The 22,963-nt window shown below is 40.3% G+C and overlaps 1 long non-coding RNA gene across 1 annotated transcript in view; it reads left to right on the top strand.

The window, feature by feature from the left end:
- Positions 1–22,963, top strand: part of LOC128113745 (uncharacterized) — an 86,264-nt gene that overhangs the window by 60,647 nt on the left and 2,654 nt on the right. The window lies entirely within an intron of this gene.

The raw sequence follows: 22,963 nt of genomic DNA, 5'->3' as shown, positions 1-22,963 counted from the left end.
AGGCTTGCACCAGCTGTTCAAGGATATAAACATCAGCAGAGGAATGTGCAGAATAACTGCTGGGATATAGTTCTCCCATGTTCTCCATCTTTCATCCCAGGGGTCATCTAATAGATTGGTGAGGCAGTTACTTAGGTTCTGAAATAGGCTATTTCTGTGAGAGCTGAGCTCAGTTTTATAGGACCAATAACAAGGGTAATGATCTTGATTTGTGAGGCAGCCCACTTCTCCTTTGCGGTCCTTGTCATTAGGAGAAGCAGAGAAAGGGGTTGGGAGACACAGAGGTGGAGTTAGGATAGACAGAAATAGAAATAGAGCTTTGGCATCCTTGGTTAAGGCAGTCTGCTGACTGATCTGGTTCTTGCCATCATAGGTTTCCTGAACTGAAAAGTGCCAGTGGTGAGTAATAGGTTTTCTGTAACAAAATAATAGGTTTTTCTGCTGACCTAGTATGCCAGATCGAGCTGAATTGGAAAAGTGAAAGAACAGGTATATTTGAGCAAAGCAACTCCCAGGTGAGCCCTCCAGCCCCAGAGATTGGGGTCAGAGAAGTCTACACCTGAACTGAAGCAGGGAGCTTATATAGCCTGTAGACGAGGGGTAATGACATGTCCTCCACAAGCTGGGTTTGTGCCCAAGTGTGGTCAAAAGCTGACCACCTTATGTGGGATCTTGGGCTACTAGCAACTTCAGGGGAAGAGCTACCACAGCCACCAAGAATGCAGAAGTGGGCTTTTTGGTGTCTTTCCTTTGTTGGAGACTCTCTGACAGGGTGGGATTTGGAAATAGAAGAATGGTGTAAAACCAATTGCTAAACAGTCTTATTAATAGAAAACCCAGAGCCAGATATTAGGGTGAAAGCTGAAAGATCAGAGGAATAGAATAAGCTAGTCACAAGTTCTTACCCCTAGGAAATCCTCAGCCCAAGAGAGAGCTACTTCCTGTATATTCACACCTATATACCTTTCTGTGCCCTGCCATCTTACTTCCTCTCTTCACCCAGCTACATCACCTCCTGTCTGTCTGTATAGACCTCCAGACCTCTATGGTTAACTAGTGCTGGGATTAAAGGCGTGTGCCACCACACCTGGTTCTGTTCCCAGTGTGGCCTTGAACTCACAGAGATCCGGATGAATCTCTGCCTCTGGAATGCTAGAACTAAAGGCATGTGCTACTACTGCCTGACTTCTATGTTTAATATAGTGGCTGGCTTTTTCCTCTGATCCCCAGGCAAGTTTTATTGGTTAAAGCACAAATAAAATATCAAACCAGAATGGGACATTGTGGATCAAGCAGGAGTGAACTGGAGGTTCCAGCTGAACAACAGGTGTCAGGAAGAAAATTAGAGAGTTGAGCGGTGGCAGGATGGGCCTGTAGTGTAACAAAAACTGCCATTAAAATAGCAGAGAGAGAGACTTGAGGAGGGCACATGTGTTGTGTGGTCACCACAACATTATGAATGTCCTTCCAGGTGATCTTGCTCCTCAAGTTGCAGGTGTCTCCTCCTTGTCTTTCCTGTCAGTGATAGGCCAGTCATCTTCTTGGTCAGCGGGGAGGTGTTGGACATTTTGTGTGGGTATTCAAATAGGCCAAGGCTGATCCTGTGGAAACATACAAACAGAATCTCTTCCCATTATGTGTGTGTGTGGGGAGCAGGTTCCTTCTAGATCCCACCTAGCGGGGGCCGCCATCTCACCAAGTGTGTGTTCAGGAGTCGATTGTGGTGTATGCCAACGAAGGATAATGGGGGCACATTTGTGTTTTTATATACATTAAGAATGTTGAGTGTTGTTAGGGCCATTGCCAACTGAACATTAGGGGATAAGAGGTTGCCTTTTGCCTTTTCAGCTGGGTTTTGAGGCTTTGGTGTGTGCCTTTTAAATTTACCTTGTCCCTGGAGATTATGGTGAGTAGCTTCCTATATTGAGCAGAAGGCTTCAAAATGAATGCTGGTGGAGGTGGGGCCGTTATCAGTCTTGATTTGTTGTGGCAGACCCATGATGGAAAATGAGGAGAACATGTGAGAAATAAGTTTCTTAGCGGTTTCTCCAGTTTGGGCTATGGCTCATATGGAGTGGGATTAAGTGTCTATTGTAACAAAAATATTTTGTCAGCCAAATTGCGGTACATGGGTGACATCAATCTGCCAGAGGGCATTGACCTTGAGGCCTTGGGGGTTAACTCCCATTTGTCATATTGCAGGGGTGGTAATTCGTGAGGCACATGAGCTGCAAGTTTTTATGATCCAGTGTAGCCGATTAAAAGGAATATAGGCCAATCGGGATTGTTATCCTCTAAGGTTAACATGGGTGTGTGAGTGAAAAGTCTTTGCTTGTTTAAAGGTGACTATAAAAATTCCCTTTGAGGCCTGGGAGAGCAGGCCCTGCACCATGCCAGGGCAGTATAATAGAGCCAAACCTGTTAGTGGAGGTGAGGGTGAGTCAGCCCCAAAATTGTGAGCATGGGAGAACTGTCCCCATTAACTATTTGTTTTGTGGCAGCATGGGTGGGGGAAAGTTGTCTTCCTCCCCCACACCCATCAACATCTGGGACAGGTGGGAGACCTGGCCCTGTGGTCAAAAGAGCAGGCGAGCTACCCCTGACCTTCACCCGCTGCAACACTCGGGAAAGTCAGGGCAGCACAATAGAGCCAACCCTGTGAGTGCAGATGTGGGTGAGCCAGCCCCCAAGTTGTAAACATGGGAGTGTTGTCCCCATTTCACACCTGGGGACCAACTCTACAGCTGCCCAGGTCCAGACCCAAGATTATAACTTGGTCTGCCCCATCATCCACCCCATCTATGATCTGCTGGAGCAGGTGAAGGGACCTGACATGTAGACCCAAAGCTGCAGGATCTCCACAACACAGGGCAACAACAGGATGTCAAGGAGGAGCCCGAACAAGTGCCCAGCATCAATAGGGCAGTAGAAACCAGAGGCCTGAACCAGACCAAAGACTCTCTGCAATGAACTCTGGCAAAGTAAAAATATATGGACAAAGGGGTTCACGGCATGACTCACTGTGTCACACTGCAGCTTCCATGACCAGATTTTTAAGTTTCTCCCTTTTTTATTTTATTTTTCTCTTAAATTTTGTTTTATTTGGAGGGTATGCAGGGACTGAGGGTGGATGCAAAGGGGCAGGGAAATGAATGAGATCAAGATACATGATGTAAAAGACACATAGAATAAATAAATTAAAAAAAATTCCTGTTGAGGCAACTTGATCAGCCAAGGAGTTTTCCTCAGATATAGGGCCAGGTAGAGGGGTATGAGATTGAACCTCCCTCCTTTGATTAAATTGGAAGCTCTCATGAGTGGTGGGCTGGGGCAGGGAGTTTCATCTAACCGGACAAAGGATCTGGTGAGCCAGTGGAGTAGGTTAACAACATGCATGTTGTCAAAAAATAAGTTAAAAGGTCCATCTTCTTCCTTAAGGGCCTTATATGGTGATGACTCCCCTGCAGGCTTCACAGCAAGCAGGGGGGGGGGGGGAAATGATCCACAAAGAGACAAGAATGAAACTCAGCTCAGCCCAATTTTATTGTAGCCGATGCTGGACCAGGACTTCTAGAGTCTGGCCCAGATCATTTTACTTTAGCCATATTCAAGCACAGCACAGTTTTGAAAAAAGGAGATCAGGATGTTAGCTTCCAGTTAATTCTCTAGTACTGTCCATGCTCCCATGCTCCTTACCATGATGATTGTGGACTAAACCTTTGAAACTGTAAGCAAGCCCCCAGTTAAATGTTTTCTCTTACAAGAGTTCCCTTGGTCTTGGTCATGGTATCTCTTCACAGCAATAGAACAGCAATAAAGACAGTCATTATAGGTATGGGATATGAATAAGCAACTTATAAAAATAAGAAGTGTTTTATGAAAATAAGCTGTAAAATAAGATAAAAACATTTCACTTTACTAGTAATCATAGTCACAAGCCTATCATCTGTGCTCTCATCAAAGAGTTTAAGAGAAGCTAGAGAGATGGTTTAGGGGTTAGTTAGGTAAGAGTGCTTACTGCTCTATCAGAAGAATGAAGTTCAGTTCTCAGTACCCATGTTGAGAACAAAATCTTTGTAACTCCACCTTCAAGCTATCTGACACTCTTTTCTGACATTAAAGGGGCACTCACACACACAGAAACACAACACATAAAGAAACAAATAGTGTTAAAGAAGAAAAATGCCCAGCATGGTTGAGACTAAACATTGTTTACAAGTAGCAGAAATGTTCCCCATTTATCATATGGATTCCTGAAGATGAAACTATGAATGAACATTGCAATATCATTTACAATATCTGAAAACCCAGGAATAAACGTGAAACCACATATTCATGTCTCACAGAATGATTTTTCAGCCAATGATGTATCTATTGCCTTTGCATCAGTGGTCTCACACAGTTACATCAGCTAGTCATGTAACTGTCTTAGTTTGTTAAGTATCCCTATGGCAATCACATGACAAAACTACCTAATGACTCTTTCTGAAAGAATATCTACACTGAACTGTGATTTGGGACCTATCCAGTCATTAAAATCATGGGTTTACTCGATTGGTCCCTGTCTCAGTATGCTAATGACATATAACTCAACGATGAAGGTAATTATATAAAATAAAAACAAAAATAATATCTGCTCTGATCCTGCTTTAAAGATACATATATTTATTTCATTTATATCACTGGGAATAACCTAGAAATATACTTTATAAAATGGTGGTAGTAGTTATATTAGAAATATGGCCAATAGTGCTATATGTGGTAAGTGTATGAGAACTTTTTCTGTGTGTGTGTGCTTTCCACTTATCTATTATTTTATATAAGGACAAATTAGTTGAGTATTTTAAAGTTTAAAAAAAACCTATACGTATTTTAAAACATGATTTACAGAAATGGAATCCTATGTCAGAATTCCCTATGTCTTGTTTCTTTTTTCCTTTACAACACAGTGTCTCCTCAAGCCCACAAAGCTCTGCATATATTTAAGTCTCTGCATACAGACACCTAGATACAGCTAGTTTGACTGTTGGAAGAAAACATTCACTGTGTCCCAGTTCAATGACTAAGCTCAAATGAGTAGTTTATTTAGTGTTTCTAAGTAAACGAAGTGGTATAAGTTGGTTTGGAAGGTGATTTTAGTTTCAAGTTCATTATCTTAATATAAAAAAAACAAGAATAAAAAGTTTTACTTATTTGAATTAGACATTTATTTTTTTGTTTTCAAAAGAACCCCGTGAGCGTGGTCGGCTGCCTTTTTCTTTCTAATCACATGTTAGAAAAATGAAGTTCAGAGAATTTATGTGAATTTTCTAATGTGAAGATTTAAACTCAGCAATTTCCGTTTCAAGCCTTGGGTTGTGTTTCATCTTGCCACAAAGATTTTGTGTCTACTGTTGACAAGCAGAGTCTTAAAAAAAAAAGTACTCAAGAAAACTAAACCCAAATCTTTTGATTATAAAATGATTCATAAGAAATTATAAATAACCACTCAAATATTTCCCTTTTTTTCAATAAAGAAATAAGGCAGAGGGAAGCTGGACATGGTGGTACACGCCTATAATCTTAGCACCTAGGATTCTGAGGCAGCAGATTGCAAGCTCAAATCCAGCATGGAGACTATATTTGAGATCCTATCTCCATTTGGGGAAAAATTTAGTTGACAATCCTGAAACAGTGGGCTCTGCTAAATTACTGCTTGCTGACAAGATTTCTTTTCAATTACTGGTCAAACAAATCTAGAACAAATACACTGTGAAACCCAGTGAGTATATACATACAGCCTGTATGGATAACAGATGATGTGCTAGAATGGAAACACTGGATTATGGAAAAATATATACACTACCATTCTGTAAAGTGTATTGCTTACCTGATTCAGCTTATATCCTTCAAGCTTAATAGAATTTGCCATTTGTACATTTCTAATGATGTTATGCCTAATATTTGAAGCTAAAAAGATGGTAGAAAATGTTCTACAATTTTAGTAGATTAAAGATTTTTGGCCAAATATTTAATAAAACATAGTTTGGTCAAATGCTTTTCTAATTCTATTTGAGCTTCCTAGAGTGTTGACAGCTGAGCATGCAATGATGCCATCCCAGTGTCTAATCAATTTGTTTCTGTGGTGAGTCATGCCCAGTTTGTACCGGCTCAACTCATTGACGGCATGTCGGTGCCGAGTGTGTTAATCTATACTTCCTCTGTGCAGCTTTGGCAGAAATAACAGCTCAGCAAAGCATTTGGTCGTTTGCCTTTCCTGTTCGAAACCTAACTGTTTCACTTGTTTGGGTCAATGCCAAACAGCTTCTCTAGCAGGAAACATGTTTCGTCACTATTTGACTCTGCCTGGGCTCTTACCAGTGGCCGTGCAACGCGAGGTTGGTCTTGGCTTCACATATGCCTTCCAGCCGTGAAGACGGGTCAAGAGCTTTCTGAAAGGCTCGTCAACTTTAGTGTGTTTAGTTTATTTTCTTTATGTTTATAAAAGTTCATTGATGTACAGACCATTGTTCTAGATACCAGTATTTAATCAGTTCTAAGCATTTGTTCTCAGTAAGTAAATATGATCTAGAAAAACTTAAACTGGAAAAAAACAGGAGCATTTAACACAGTAACATAACAAACGTCTATTAAAATCTAGTCTGGTCCCATCTTGCCCCGGACTTCCCTTCTGGAGCACAGGTGAGTGCCCTGGCTAGGCCCGGACCCCATCCCTGGGCACCAGTCACTCCAGGGAAGACCTGCCCAACTTGGCCCCAGGTTCTGGCCACTGGGCAGGTTCCCTTCTAGCCCCACTGGGAAGGATCCCCTTCTCCAAGTCCCCCGGCAGACCCTGCAATCTCCACGCCCTGCCCCCACACCCATCTGCCCTAGCCCCCAGCCTCTTCCTGAGACTTAGAGGCCGGCCCCCAGCTCCCATCTTGCCTCAGACTTCCCTTCTGGAGGAGAGAGAAGAGAGAGAGAGAGAGAGAGAGAGAGAGAGAGAGAGAGAGAGAGAGAGAGAGAGAGAGAGAGAAGAGTTCCCATCCTGCCCCGGTGTTCCCATTTGGACAAGAGAGCTCCCATCTGGACAAGAGAGAGAGACTTCCTGAATCTGTCAGCTCTGTCTGAACCAAGTGCATGGATAAAGCCAAGAACGAACCACGATGAGATGGGCAGGCGTCAAGGCAGAAACACATACAACAAAATGAATAGCAATACAGCATCCCCAGGACCTAGTCCTCCTCTAACACCTAGACCTGAACATCAGAAATTGGAAGAAGCAGAAGAAAACAGCCTTATGAATGACATAATGAAGAAGGTAGAGGCTTGTGTAGAGGAAAAGACAAAAAAATGGGAAGAACGCTGTAAACAACTAGAGGAAAGGGCAAACAAATTAGAAGAAATCAATAAAGTCCTGGAAGAAAACAATAAAGTACTGAAAGAAAATCAAGAAAAAGCAATGAAACAAATGAAGGAAACAGTCCAAGACCTGAAAAGGGAAATAGAAAAAATGAAGAAGACACAAACAGAGGAAATGCTGGAAATAGAAAATTTGAGTAAACGATCGGGAACTTCAGATGCAAGTATAACCAACAGAATGCAAGAGATGGAAGAGAGGATCTCTGGCGTTGAAGATACAGTAGAAGAAATAGATTCATCAGTCAAAGAAAATACTAAAGCCAACAAAGTCATGAACCAAAATGTCCAAGAAATTTGGGACACCATGAAAAGACCAAACCTACGAATAATAGGGGTAGAAGAAGGAGAAGAATACCAACTCAAGGGCACAGAAAATATATTCAATGAGATCATAGGAGACAACTTTCCCAATTTAAAGAAGGAAATGCCTATGAAGATACAAGAAGCTTATAGAACACCAAACAGACTAGACCCCCCAAAAAAGTCCCCTCGCCACATAATAATTAAACAACTAAACGTACAGAATAAAGAAAGACTATTAAGAGCAGCAAAGGAAAAAGGCCAAGTGACTTAAAAAGGCAAACCCATCAGAATAACACCCGATTTCTCAATGGAGACTTTGAAAGCTAGAAGGACCTGGACAGATGTAATGCAGACACTAAGAGACCATGGATGCCAGCCTAGACTAATATACCCAGCAAAACTTTCAATCACCATAGATGGAGTGAACAAGACATTCCATGACAAAGCCAGATTTAAACAATACTTATTCACAAACCCAGCCCTACAGAAAGCACTAGAAGGAAAATTCCAACCTAAGGAAGTCATATACACCCTCGAAAAGACAGGCAATACATAAAGTCACAGCAGTAAACCCCAACGAAGAAAAGTACACACACGTCACCACCAAAAAATAACAGGAATGAACAATCACTGGTCATTAATATCCCTCAATATCAATGCACTTAATTCACCTATAAAAAGACAAAGGCTTACAGAATGGATGCGAAAGAAGGACCCATCTTTCTGCTGCATACAAGAAACACATCTCAAATTCAAAGATAGACACTACCTAAAAATAAAAGGCTGGGAAAAGACTTTCCAATCAAACGGTCTTAAGAAACAAGCGGGTGTAGCCATCCTGATATCCAGCAAAATAGACTTCAAACTGAAATCAATCAAAAGAGATCAAGAAGGGCATTACATACTTATCACAGGAAAGATCCACCAAGATGAAGTCTCAATTCTGAACATTTATGCCCCAAACACAAGGGCACCCACATATGTAAAAGAAACATTACTAAAGCTTAAATCACATATAAAACCCCACACATTAATAGTGGGAGACCTCAACACCCCACTTTCACCACTGGACAGATCTCCCAAATCGAAACTTAACAGAGAGATAAAGGACTTAACTGATGTCATGACTCAAATGGACTTAATCGATATCTACAGAACATTCCATCCTAACAAAAAAGAATATACCCTTCTTCTCAGCACCCCATGGAACCTTCTCTAAAATTGACCACATACTTGGCCACAAAACAAATCTCAACAGATACAAAACAATTGGAATAACCTTCTGTGTTCTATCAGACCACCATGGTCTAAAGTTGGATTTCAACAACAACAAAAACTACAGAAAACCTACAATCTCATGGAAACTGAATAATACTCAACTGAATCACCAATGGGTTAAGGAAGAAATAAAGAAAGAAATTAAAGACTTCCTAGAGATCAACGAAAATGAAGACACCACATATCCAAACCTATGGGACACTATGAAAGCAGTACTAAGAGGGAAATTCATAGCACTAAATGCCCACATAAATAAGTTGGAGAAATCTCACACTAGTGACTTAATAGCACACCTGAAAGCTCTAGAACAAGAAGAAGCAAAGTCTCCCAGGAAAAATAGACACCAGGAAATTATCAAAGTGAGAGCTGAAATCAATAAAATAGAAACAAAGAGAACAATACAAAAAATTAATGAAACAAAGAGTTGGTTCTTTGAGAAAATCAACAAGATAGACAAGCCCTTATCCAAACTAACCAAAAGACAGAGAGAGCATCCAAATCAACAAAATCAGAAATGAAAAGGGGGACATAACAACAGACATTGAGGAAATCCAGAGAGTCATCAGGTCATACTTCAAAAACCTCTACTCCACAAAACTGGAAAACCTAAAAGAAATGGATAACTTTCTGGATAGGTACCACATACCTAAGTTAAATCAAGACCAGATAAACTATTTAAATAGTCCAATAACTCCTAACAAAATAGAAACAGTCATTAAAAGTCTCCCAACCAAAAAAAGCCCAGGACCAGATGGTTTCAGCGCAGAATTCTACCAGATCTTCAAAGAAGAGTTAATACCAATACTCTCTAAATTGTTCCACACAATAGAAACAGAAGGAACATTACCAAGCTCCTTCTATGAGGCTACAATTACCCTGATTCCTAAACCAAACAAGGATACAACAAAGAAAGAGAACTACAGACTGATCTCCCTCATGAACATTGATGCAAAAATACTCAATAAAATACTGGCAAACAGACTCCAAGAACACATCAAAACAATTATCCACCATGATCAAGTAGGCTTCATTCCAGGGATGCAAGGGTGGTTCAACATACAAAAGTCCGTCAATATAATACACCATATAAACAAACTCAAAGAAAAAAACCACATGATCATCTCACTAGATGCAGAAAAGGAATTTGACAGAATCCAACACCCCTTCATGATAAAGGTCTTGGAGCGATCAGGAATACAGGGAACATACCTAAACATAATAAAGGCAATTTACAGCAAACCAACAGCCAACATCAAATTAAATGGAGAGAAATTCAAAGCAATTCCACTAAAATCAGGAACGAGGCAAGGCTGTCCACTCTCCCCATACTTATTCAATATAGTACTTGAAGTTCTAGCCAGAGCAATAAGACAACATAAGGAGATTAAGGGGATACAAATTGGAAAGGAAGAAGTCAAGCTTTCCCTATTTGCAGATGACATGATAGTATACTTGAGCGACCCCAAAGAATCCACCAAGGAACTGATACAGCTTATAAACACCTTCAGCAACATAGCAGAATACAAGATCAACTCAAAAAAATCAGTAGCCCTCCTATACACAATGGACAAAGAAGCTGAGAAGGAAATCAGAGATACATCACCACCCTTTACAATAGCCACAAATGGCATAAAATACCTTGGGGAAACACTAACCAAGCAAGTGAAGGACCTATATGACAAGAACTTTAAGCCCCTGAAAAAAGAAATTGAAGAAGATGTCAGAAACTGGAAAGATCTCCCATGCTCATGAATAGGCAGGACTAACAGTAAAAAATGGCAATCTTACCAAAAGCAATCTACAGATTCAATACAATCCCCATCAAAATACCAACACAATTCTTCACAGACCTGGAAAGAATAATACTCAACTTCATATGAAAAAACAAAAAACCCAGGATAGCCAAAAGAGTCCTGTACAATAACACAACCTCTGGAGGCATCACGATCCCTGACTTCAAGCTCTACTATAGAGCTACAGTAATAAAAACAGCTTGGTACTGGCATAAAAACAGACATGTGGATCAATGGAATCGAATTGAAGACCCTGACATTAATCCACACACCTATCAACATATAATTTTTGACAAAGAAGCCAAAAGTGCACAATGGAAAAAAAAAGCATCTTCAACAAATGGTGCTGGCATAACTGGATATCAACATGTTGAAGGCTACAAATAGATCCATATCTATCACCGTGCACAAAACTTAAGTCCAAGTGGATCAAGGACCTCAACATAAATCCAGCTACTCTGAACCTGCTAGAAGAGAAAGTAGGAAGTAGTCTTGAATGCATTGGCATAGGAGATCACTTCCTAAATATAACACCAGTAGCACAGACACTGAGAGAAACAATCAATCAATGAGACCTCTTGAAACTGAGAAGCTTTTGTAGAGCAAAGGATATGGTCAACAAGGCAAAGCGACAGCCTACAGAATGGGAAAAGATCTTCACCAACCCCACATCTGACAGAGGACTGATATCCAGAATATATAAGGAACTCAAGAAATTAGACATCAAAATGCCCAACAGTCCAATTAAGAAATGGGCTATAGAACTAAACAGAGAATTCTCAACAGAGGAAACTCAAATGGCTGAAAGACATTTAAGGAATTGCTCAACATCCCTAATCATCAGGGAAATGCAAATCAAAACAACTCTGAGATACCACCTTACGCCTGTCATAATGGCTAAGATCAAAAACACTGAAGACACTTTATGCTGGAGAGGATGTGGAGCTAGGGGAACTCTCCTCCACTGCTGGTGGGAATGCAAACTTGTACAACTCTTTGGAAATCAATATGGTGCTTTCTTAGAAAATTGGGAATCCATCTCCCCCAAAATCCAGCTATACTACTCTTGGGCATATACCCAAGGAATGCTCAACCACACCACAAGAGTACTTGTTCAGCTATGTTCATATCAGCATTGTTTGTAATAGCCAGAACATGGAAACAACGTAGATGCCCTTCAACTGAAGAATGAATAAACAAAATGTGGTACATATACACAATGGAATACTACTCAGCAGAAAAAAAACAATGACATCATGAGGTTTGCAGACAAATGGATGGATCTAGAAAAAATCATTCTGATTGAGGTAACACAGACTCAGAAAGACAAACATGGTATGTACTCACTCATAAGAGGATACTAGATGTGGAACAAGGATGACTGGACTGCTACTCACATCACCAGGGAGGCTACCTGGAAAACAGGACCCCAAGAAAGACATGGAGATCGCCCAATGACGGAGAAATGGAAGAGATCTACATGAACAGCCTGGACATGAGTGGGGGTAATGAAGGGCGAGGGTCGAGGGAAAGAGAGCTTTGGGGAGTGGGAGATCCCAGCTGGATCAACAACAGAGAGGGAGAACAAGGAATAGGAGACCATGGTAAATGAAGACCACATGAGAATAGGAAGAAGCAAAGTGCTAGAGAGGCCCACAGAAACCCACAAAGATACCCACACAACAGACTGCTGGCAATGGTCGAGAGACAGCCTGAACTGACTTACTCTGGTGATGGGATGGCCAAACACCCTAATTGTTGTACTAGAAACCCCATCCAACTACTGAGGGATCTGGATGCAGAGATCCATGGCTAGGCCCCGGGTGGATCTCTGGGAGTCCAATTAGCGAGAATGAGGAGGGTTTATATGAGAGAGAATTGTTGAGACCAAGGTTGGATAAAGCACAGGGACAAATAGCCAAACAAATGGAAACACATGAACTATGAACCAATGGCTGAGGGGTCACCAACTGGATCAGGCCCTCTGAATGGGTGAGACAGTTGATTGGCTTGATCTGTTTGGGAGGCATCCAGGCAGTGGGACCGGGTCCTGTGCTCATTGCATGAGTTGGCTGTTTGAAACCTGGGGCCTATGCAGGATTGCTTGGCTCGGCCTGGGAGGAGGGGACTGGACCTACCTGGACTGAGTCTACCAGGTTGATCTCAGTCCTTGGGGGAGGCTTTGCCCTGGAGGAGGTGGGAATGGGGGGTGGACTGGGGGGAAGGTGAGGGGGCCGGAGGGGGGAGAACAAGGGAATCCGTGGCTGATATGTAGAACTGAATTGTATTGCAAAATAAAAATAAAAAAATTTAAAAAAATCTAGTCTGTTACAAGTGAGTTTAAAATATATTTTTACATTTTTAAAATGTATCGCATTTTTCTTCCCCTTGGCTTTTAGGAATAAATATAGGAATGGTTCAGAATAAATATATGTTTGGTTCAGAACAAACCTCACTTATCATTCATTCAAGACCTTAAGGGTTTTTTTGTTTACTTGTTTGGTTGGGTTTTTTTTTGTCTTTTGTTTTTGTTTTTGTTTTTGTTTTTTTGTATTTGTAAATCTAAAATGCCTTGGAATTTTTGACTATCCTCTCACAAAGTTAGCCATTTAATACTGGAGACATCAATTTCTGTCTCCTAAATTTGCCTTCCCTTACTTGAGGTAACAATAATTTGTATTCATAGTTTTATCATTCCTTTATTATATATGTATATGGATACAATATATATAAACTATATATATATAACAAAGACTTATATACACACATGTATATTCTATATATATGTAGAATATATATTCTATAATATTTCCTTAATCAGTTTTCTATTTGAAAATTTTAGTTGCATATAGTAAATATTACTTTGTATTGATAAAGTTGAATGAGATATATTTTAATAATAGGTATTTTTACCTTGCAATAGAGAAATAGAGTTACTATGTCAAATGATGTGAATAAAGCAGATACTCCATTTTACATTCTGAAAGAAATCAACATTTATAGTACTCTCATCCAATTTTACCGTTATCAATCAAAAAATTATAATTTGTTTTTATTGGCAATATGATTTCAACCAACCAATCAATTATTATTGACATTTAATTATAGGACACCTGACATGCCATCTTTGATCTGGCAGATTTTCCTTTAATAGATGCAAAGGTAAAGTACTTAGAGTGAAATGATGGCTGATTGGATAGTTGAAATTCTAACACTGTCAGGGATCCTTGTTTGCTCTCGTTGAAGCTGTTCACAACTTGAAACCAGAAATCTGAAGCACAAAAACAAGTAGTGTTTTAGACACTGCAATTAACATTCCATCATAGTACATTGCTTTCAAACCAATTAAATGTAAAATAGGTCAACAACACTTTTGTTTCACGTTAATTTGGAATAAACTTTTAAATTCCTATAGGATTTACAGTCCAGGTTTACTATGGTATCAAACATACATGTGCATTTGTTATCATTTTGAGTTTTGTCATGGATAATGGTCTTTTTCCTTTGTATAGTCTTGTTCCTTGGACATATGCCTCATAGTGTGTTGTACTCTAGATTTAGAACTCTTGGTTAATACAGACATGCTGAGCTGTACTGTCAGAATTAATACTTTTTCCAGTAGTGATATTTTCTTAATAATTCTCATATATCAAAGTTTTATTAACTAGTTTTGATATCTTCCTTTTTTTCTTTCTCTTTTTGATTTTTTGAGACAGGGTTTCTCTGTGTAGCCTTGGCTGTCCTGAAACTTGCTCTGTAGACCAGGCTGGCCTGGAATTCACAGAGATCCACCTGCCTCTGCCTCCTGAGTGCTGGGATTAAAGGTGTGTGGCATCATTACCAGGCTTGATATCGTATTTTCAACAACATCTTTTTCTTCTTCCTGTGTACAGTAATAATGTTTGTTGTTTATATAATATTTTGTGGAAAACTGTACATTGCTATGCTGTGCCATTTATATAAATTTATACCACAATTTTCATACCTTAGAAACTTACTTGGCCATTGGAAACATAAGCAGGGAGAACACTTGTCAGGCACACAATCTACACCCATTCTCTTCTCTGTTAGTATAACTATATAGATAATTGATGCTCAGGCTGATTTATCCTTACCTAACACACACACACACACACACACACACTTTTAAGTTTTAATAGAAAAGAATGGGTTTCATCATGGTTTCTTCATGCATATATATGTCATTATACTTGGCCTTTGTGACTAATATAAGTGATTTTACCTATCATAACTTCAATTTCCCAACCTCTTCTTATGATCCAATCTCTACCTCACTTGCCTAATGTTTACTCTGCTGGAATTATTCTGCCCACTTATGTAAACAGTTACCAACCTTTGTAGTTACGTGTGAAAATAGATCTGTTAGGTGGGTCATTCATTATGCATATAAACATCAGACAAATTTGTAAAACAAATTCACATTCTTGCTTTTGTCTTTTTCCCCCCCGACCTTCCTGTGAAATACTGAGCTTTGCCTCAGTTTTGGTAAATAGAAGTATGACCCTCTAACACGTTTTTGTTTCTTCATCTGAAAAATCGCTTTCTTTGGTTATGGATCAATTTATCTCCACAGATTCATCAGGTAAGAGTCTCACACTTCTTCCTCAGCAACTGAACTTCGGCACACATTTACTTAGTAAAACAGTTGGTGTGCCGCACATCCTTCTTTACAGCCCTGGCAGCACAGACATTTCCAGGAACATGGATTGGTTTTATGAGCACAAAAGATGGAAGATGAGCCCTTTAACACGCTCTTCTCAATGATAAGCCCACTTTGCACGGTAACGCATAATGCATTTTCTCAAGGACTTTTCTGTATTTGACAAACAAAAACTGAGGGCATTTAGTAGATAAGGAATTCAACTCACAGGAAACTGAAATAACTACCTCGTGGACAAATGGGCAGTCCTTAGGCAGCTTTGCTCAGGACCTTGACCTTGTAACCATCTTTTCTCTAGTGCTGCATAGAATTTTACAAACTCCAGCCAGAAGGAAGGTTTTTCAGACATTTGATAACAAAATGCTACCTCTTCCTTGTCTTGCAATACAAACTCCTGATTGTCAGTACTATGAAAGAGAATATCAAGGGAAGGAATTCAATTGCATTGAAATACCAGCTACAAACAGTACCACCTTACAGCACTAAATTCTGAACCTTTAAATGGAATGAATAAAATAAATTATTAATTTTGAAAGTAGTTGTTTGCCTGTTAGAACAATTTTTTTTTTTCAATTGAAATCAATGTGTCTAGTGGTTATGTGATTGGGAAGTAATTTTAAAAGAAGAAAAAGTCATTTAATACCTAATATACTTAATGCTAATCATAATACTTTTTTAAACTATATTTCACATCTTCCATGGAAGGAAACATTTCATGCTGCAGGCTTTTGCACCAGAAACACTTCAAAAGCAGACATGGCATATTCTCACAGTGAAGAAGATGATTCAGAAAAGTAAGGCAGAGAAAATGGGCTTCAAAACCAAGCTCCTAAGCCTGTTTCTACAGGATAAATGGCTCTTTTTCTAACAGCTTAAAGGGGACTAGATAGCTCCTGGGGTTCTCTGATTTGAGAAAGAATGCTTAGTCTCTTTCCTCCAGTGGTGATCTGGAGGCTGACCACATCTCACTCCCATGCATTCTGTGCAAGAGAGGTTTGTTTTGATGTGGAATAAAATGGTACATAGGAAAGAAGTATAACCGAGAAGGGAAGACATGCACAGGCAAGCCAAGGGCACAGTCTAGGCGAAGAGCATGTTAGTCTGTAGAAAGTATTCTACTAGTCATCATAGTAAGAAGAAAAAGTACAATGAAATGACAAGAATAATTAACTGACACTTTGATACTTAACTAGGAATGTCTGCTTTGATACCTACTTTCTGAAAGAAAGGATTTCTTGATGCCATTTCAATGTTAATATGTGACGCTGTGCTACAAACACACAGAAACTGTAACGCAGTGCAGAAGGGCGTGACAAAGGCTGAAAAAGCTGAAGGTCTGCACTGAAATTTAGCAGACAACGGGAGAGAAGCCTGGCTAAACAGGATGGTGAGCAAAATGAGTATTAGGATTTGAAGCAATCTACAGGCCATTCCAGTTGGAAACCTGGTCTCTTTAAACTGCTGCCTGGGCAGCTGTACAAGAAGTGTGGCACCAAGTAGTAGAGAACTAAAACAGATCACTTTGCACTCTTTGCCTCAGGTCAGGATTTATATTGGAGAGGACAGTGGGAATGAACCCTGAAACAGAAAGCAGTATTATTAGATCACTCTGTATGGTGAAAAGGATTTCTAAACTACTTCCATTCGGATTTTCTTCTCCCCTGGATTGCTACCCTTTGAGCTTTGATTTTCACGTTTTTGTCATTCTGCTGATAAACACCATCCCAGTAAGTCAATATTTCTGATAAGAATGAGTAATAGTCTTTGCATATGATGGGAAAACGACAGTTGAGACTCTTGGTCACAGTGGGAGAAAAAAAAAAGACACACAATGACTGATGTTAAACAAACACAAAATACATGTTGAATATCTTCTTTTTAAGAGTCAAATATAGATTGGAGGAAGAGGTGAGTGTCCGAGCTCCCGGCTGGACAGCCCCACTCTCTAGGCCCTAGGCACGGGGGTGGGGGGCACATTCCATACCCTTTCCCCACCCATCCAAGCCCCAGCAATTGGTCAGCAGCATCCTCCCCCTGCAACCATCCCTCATCCCCCCAGGCATCAGCAATCCCTGGAGGCACAGGCTCCACCTGCACCAGGAAGAGGCATAGACCACAGTGTAAGAACACATTCAACAACGTAAGAAGCAATGTGGCATCACCAAAACCTAGTGGATCTACAACAGCAAGGCCTGAGGATCCCAGTGCAGATGAAGCAGAAGAAAATAACTTTATGGAGATGATACAGGCCCTTAAAGAGGAAATGAAAAATTCCCTTAAAAAAGAGAGGAAAAGGCAAACAAAAAATTGGAAAAAAAAATCATGAAATCCCTTAAAGTCAAGAAAGCCAAGAAAAAACAACCACAGGTGAAGGAAACAGTTCAAGACTTGAAAATTGAAATAAAGGCCATAAAGAAAACACAAGCTGAAGGAGTGCTGGAGATGGAAAATCCGAGTAAACAAACAGGAACTACAGATGCAAGCATCACCAACAGAATACAAGAGATGGAAGAGAGAATCTCAGGTGCTGAAGATAGGATAGAGAAAATAGATTCTTTGGTTAAAGAAAGTGTTAAATTCAACAAATTCTTAACACAAAACATCAAGAAAATCTGGAATATGAAAAGACCAGCCTAAGAAGAATAGGGATAGAAGAAGGAGAAGAGTTGCAGCTCAAAGGCACAGAAAATATATTTCACAAAATTATTGAAGGAAACTTTTCCAAACTAAAGAAGGACATGCCTACAAAGGTACAAGAAGCTTACAGAACACCAAATAGACTGAACCTCCCCCCACCAAAGTCCCCTCACCACATAATAATCAAAACACTAAACATACAGAATAAAGAAAGAATATTAAGAGCTGCAAAGGAAAAAAAAAAGCCAAGAAACACATAAAGGCAGACCCATAAGAACAACACCTGATTTCTCAGTGGAGACTCTGAAAGCCAAAAGGTCCTGGACAGACATTTTGCAGACACTAAGATACCAGGGATGTCAACCCAGACTACTCTACCCAGCAAAGCTTTCAATCATTGAGATGGAGGAAACAAGATATTCTATGACAAAACCAGATTTAAACAATACCTATCCACAAATCCAGCCCTATAGAAAGTGCTAGAAGGAAAACTCCAACCCAAGGAAGTTAACTGAATCCATGAAAACATGAGCAACAGATAACCTCACAGCAGCAAATCCCAAAGAAGGAAAACACATACACACTACCAACAACAACAACAAAACCAAAAATAACAAGAATCATCAATCACTGATCATTAATATCTCTTAATATCAATGGACTCAATTCAGTTATAAAAGACACAGGCTAACAGAATGGATATGAAAACAGGATCCATCCTTCTGCTGCATACAAAACACACACCTCAACCTCAAAGACAGTCATTGCCTCAGAGTAAAGAGTTGGGAAAGATTTTCCATTCAAATGGACCTAAGAAACAAGCTGGTGTAGCTATCTTAATATCTAACAAAATAGACTTCAAACTAAAATTAATCAAAAGGAAGAACATTTCATATTCACCACAGAAAAAATTCATCAAGATGAAGTCTCAATTCTGAACATTTATGCCCCAAAGACAAGGGTGCCCACATTTGTAAAAGAAACATTGCTAAAGCTTAAATCACACATCAAACCCACACACTAATAGTGGAAGACTTCAACATCCAATTCTCACCACTAGACAGATCTTCCAGACAAAAACTTAACAGAGAAATAAGGGGTCTAAAAGAAGTTATGACTCAAATGGACTTAAACATTTCACCCAAACACAAAAGAATATACATACGTTCTTCTCAGCAATTCATGGAACCTCCTCTAGACCTGACCACATACTCAGTCACAAAGCAAACCTCAATAGATACGAAAAATTGGAATAACCCCCTGTATCTTATTGGATCACCATGGCCTAAAGTTAGAATCCAACAACAACACAAATTGCAGAAAGCCTACAAACTCATGGAAACAACTGAATCACTGCTGGGTCAAGGAAGAAATAAAGAAATTAAAGACTTCCTAGAATTCAATGAAAATGAATGTGCAATGTACTCAAACTTATGGGACACCATGAAAGCAGATCTAAGAGAAAAGTTCATAACAGTAAGTACTTATAAAGGGTTTGGAGAAATCTCGCACCAGCGACTTAACAGCACACCTGAAAGCTCTAGAACAAAAAGAAGCAAATTCACCCAGGAGGAGTAGAAAACAGGAAATAATCAAATGGAGGGCTGTGTAGGGAAAAGGGGCTGGCTAAAGAAACCCACCCTGACCCTGGAGCCCAGAGTTAGGGAAGGATGGCTCAGATAAGACCAGTGAGAGTAACACAGTTTAGCTCAGGTCAGAGCCATTTCTGTCCCTGTCCAACTGACTTGTGAAACCAACCAATCATAGAGCAGGACAGCAGAATCCTGGCCCTAGGGCCCAGGACCAGGGAAAGAAACACAGCCTGTGTTCGGGACCTGAGCCAGAGAAATGAACCCAGGGAACATGCCCTGACTCTGAAACTAGTACCAAAGAAACAATCTTGGCCCCTACAATCGGAGTCAGTGAAAGAAATGTGCCCTGGCCTTAGAGGTAGTATCAAAAAGCTAAGTAAGGCCAGTGAGAGAAACACAGTTTAGCTCAGATCAGAGCCATCTCTGCCCCTGTCCAACTGACTTGTGAAACCAACAAGTCACAGAGCAAGACAGCAGAATCCTGGCCCTAGGGCCCAGGACCAGGGAAAGAAACACAGGCTGTGTTTGGGACCTGAGCCAGAGAAATGAACACTTTATCCCCAAACCCAGAACCCAGGAAATATGCCCTGACTCTGAAACTAGTACTAAAATAACACTCTTGGCACCTAGAATCAGAGTCAGTGAAAGAAATGTGCCCTGGCCTTAGAGATAGTTTCAAAAAGCCAAGAAAGGCCGGTGAAAGAACCATAATTTGGCCCTGAAATCAGGGCCATCTCTGCCCCTTGCCCACAAAACTGGCCAATCCCTGGGCAGAATAAAACTAACCAATCACAGTGGACTCCACCCCCTAGACATCCTATATAAACCACCCTGCCTGGTCAGTTGTGAGCTGTTCTCTCCACCCTGGTAGAGGCAGCTACTCTCCTGGACTCCTCCTTCTCAAATAAACCTCTTTCTCAAAAGAGTTTTGGGTGAAGACCTTCATTCACTGGTGCACAGAAGAACCTTGCTGGGACATCCCATAGTAGATTGAGCAAGGGGGAGCTGAACAGAAGAACCTTGCTGGAATATCCCATAGTGGACTGAGCAAGGAGGAGCTGAACAGAAGAACCTTGCTGGAATATCCCATAGTGGACTGAGCAAGAGAGAGCTGATAACACTGAGTCAGAGATTGTGGCTCTCCAGGAGAGGAGCAGGATTGCTGTGTCCTGCAAAAAGACCATCCCCCATCACACCAGGTATATCCTGACTTTCCCGAAGTGTCAGGATACTCTGACTTTCCCAAAGAGTCAGGATACCCTTCCTTGCTGAAGTAGTTCCAGGCCTGACTCTCCCGAGAAGTCAGGAAAATTTTTTTTCCAAGGTTGGGCTGTTTCTTTGCAGTCCCAGACACCTGGAGCTGTTTAGCACACCTTCAGGGCAGAGCTCTTGTTCTGAGTAGCTCGAGGTATCCAGGATACCTTGCCCTCTAGGGCTGAACTGTCTCCTTGCAGTTTCAGCCATCAATTTACTAACAGACTGAAATCAATAAAATAGAAACAAAGTAATGTTGCTGGATACAAGATTAACTAAAAAAAAATTAGTAGCCCTCCCCTATACAAATGATAAATGGACTGAGAAAGAAATCAGAGAAACAACACTCTTTATAATAGCCACAAATAAGATAATATATCTTGGGGTAACTCTAACCAAACAAGTGAAAGACATATATGACAAGAATTTTAGGTTTTTGAAGAAAGAAATCGAAAAAAAATATCAGAAAATGGAAAGATCTCCCACACTCTTGGATAAGTAGGATCGACATAGCAGAAATGACAATTTACGAAAAGCAATCTACAGATTCAATGCAATCTCTATCAAAAACCCAATACAATTCTTCACAGACCTTGAAATAACAATACTCAACTTTATATGGAAATACAAAAAAAACCCAGGATAGCCAAAGCAATCCTGTATAATAAAGGGACTTCCAGAGGCATCACCACCCCTGACTTCAAGTTCTACTATAGAGCTACAGTAATAAAAATAGCTTGGTATTGGCATAAAAATAAGCACGTGGATCAATGGAACCAAACTGAAGACCCTGACATTAATCTGCACAGGCATGAACACCTGATTTTAGACAAAGAAGTCAAAACTGTACAATGGAAAAAAGAAAGCATCTTCAACAAATGGTGCAGGCATAACTGGATGTTGACATGTAGAAAGAAAAGGGAAATGATGGGTGATGTCGATCTGTGTGCTGTGAATATGTGTTGCTCTGATTGGTTGATAAATAAAAAGCTGATTGGCCAGTAAGCCAGGCAGGAAGTATAGGCAGGATAAAGAGACAAAGAGAATTCTGGGAAGAGGAAGGGCTGAGTCAGGAGACACCAGCTCACCGTGGTCCAGGGAGCAGCATGTAAAGGCACAGAGGTAAAGCCATGGAACACGTGGTAACATATAGATGAACAGAAATGGGCTGAGTTTAAGTACAAGAGCTAGTCAGTGGTAGGCCTGAGCTAATGGCTGAGCAGTTATAATTAATATAAGCCTCTGTGTGTTTACTTGGGGGATGTGAGTGGGATTGATTTGTTCCAACTACCAGCAGGCTGGGACACAGGAAATCTTCTGGCTACAAATGGTGCCAAAATGTGGGGCAAAAGTTTCAACCTAAACCTGAGAAAGCTTTAAAAATAAAAGATTCTAAAACGGAGCTAAAGACAGCTTCCTAGTTGTGTCTCTCAGGCAAGCTGTGAGCTACAGTATGGCGGGTTCGCAGCAGTGTGTGGGCTTAAGTGCAGCATGGCGGATTTCTGCCACAGTACACAGTGGCATCTCCAAGCTGCACAGTGCCCTGCACTGTGACAGATGTAGCTTTTGTTAGTACAGGAAAGAAAAAAAAAGAGGTTTCAAGGCTACATGCTGCTTTGATAGAAGCATAGATCCACTGCTTCTGAGAGTTGGTGGTACACATGGCCCAGAGCTGGAGGTGAATTACCTCCATCATATTGGAAAGGTGAGGTGGGCGGAGCCAGCAGCCAAAGCCACCGTTTCAGTTCTAGTAATGCTGCAGTTTAAAGCAACAGATTCACAATAAGGCAGATTCAGATGGAACAAGACTTTAAATAGTTTGCAATGTGTGTAAAAATGTATGTAGGCTTGGAAGAGAGAAGAAAATGAATATAGATAGTTATATAAAGAAATAGTTTTAAAAAATAAAGTCTTTAAAGAAACAGTAAAGGTAGTATAAAAAATAAGCCACATAAAGATGGATATTACACAGTGAATCTGGATTGTGTTGTCTTTGGGATTTTTAACAGCAGAGAGACATTTGA

Source organism: Peromyscus californicus, unplaced genomic scaffold, assembly GCF_007827085.1.
Source record: "Peromyscus californicus insignis strain IS unplaced genomic scaffold, ASM782708v3 Scaffold_18__1_contigs__length_77618521, whole genome shotgun sequence".
Classification (NCBI taxonomy): Eukaryota; Metazoa; Chordata; class Mammalia; order Rodentia; family Cricetidae; genus Peromyscus; species Peromyscus californicus.
The sequence above is the reverse complement of the archived record's forward strand: the minus strand, read 5'-3'. Positions and strand labels throughout refer to the sequence as shown.